At 33.0% G+C, this 874-nt stretch overlaps 1 long non-coding RNA gene across 1 annotated transcript in view; it reads right to left on the bottom strand.

Annotated features, from left to right (window-relative positions):
- The window catches only part of LOC118735018, a 4,150-nt gene that overhangs the window by 1,228 nt on the left and 2,048 nt on the right, over positions 1-874 (bottom strand). The window lies entirely within an intron of this gene.

Here is an 874-nt window from a genome sequence, read left to right as displayed (position 1 = left end):
TTGCAAACTGAGTAAAAAATATAACCACATAACCAGGAATGAAATATTTTAACCTCACTTGTTTTTGATTCTATTTACAAATGTTTTTCAACTTAGATTCCATTTGCGCCAACGCTTTTGTTCTTCTACAGTCACTGCTGTCGACTCTGTTAGAAACTAGCACATAATAAGACCAGGGGCGAACGCAGAAATTTTTTTCGGGAGGGGTTTTAAAATTATTATTTTTTTTTTCATTTAATCAGTTGCACCAAATATGCGTTTCGGTAGTACAAAATGTCTATATTTTTTTCAATAAATTCGAGTTATTACATATGTATGCATGTAAAATGTGAAATATCATTTCTCTACTGCTTCGACTTAAAAACAATATTGTAATCAGTATTTCTTTATTCGCAACTTCTATATTTCTGTGGATGCTAAGTAAAGCTTAACCATCTAATCTTTGTTCCCCAGTTTTACTTCGTAAATATGATTCAAGCTTAAGAAGGAGCGTTCACTGGAAATAAGTGTCACAGGAAGTGTTGGCCCTATCTGCAAGAATCGGTATACCCTTAGGTACAGTGATTGATTGCAAACATCAGTAGCGTCTAGGAATGGTGTTGGACTATGCTCCGTAGGTACATTGAAAAAATGCCCGTAAAGAAACATAATAAGGGTATACATCAAACCTTATAAACCGTATAAAATTATAATTGTGTAAACTTTGGAAATCAACTGTCAAAATTTGTATGGAAACTCGTTTACACATTTCAAATAAATTTCTACAACGATATCACTGAATAATCTTGATAACCTGAAGACAATGTAACTCTGTCGCAAGTGTATACAAAAAAAAAGAGTATGGGGCGTTCATGTAACAGAGCTCTTAAATTTA

Source organism: Rhagoletis pomonella, unplaced genomic scaffold (assembly GCF_013731165.1).
Source record: "Rhagoletis pomonella isolate Grant_MI unplaced genomic scaffold, Rhpom_1.0 Rhpom_scaffold_00003, whole genome shotgun sequence".
Lineage (NCBI taxonomy): Eukaryota > Metazoa > Arthropoda > Insecta > Diptera > Tephritidae > Rhagoletis > Rhagoletis pomonella.
The sequence above is the reverse complement of the archived record's forward strand: the minus strand, read 5'-3'. Positions and strand labels throughout refer to the sequence as shown.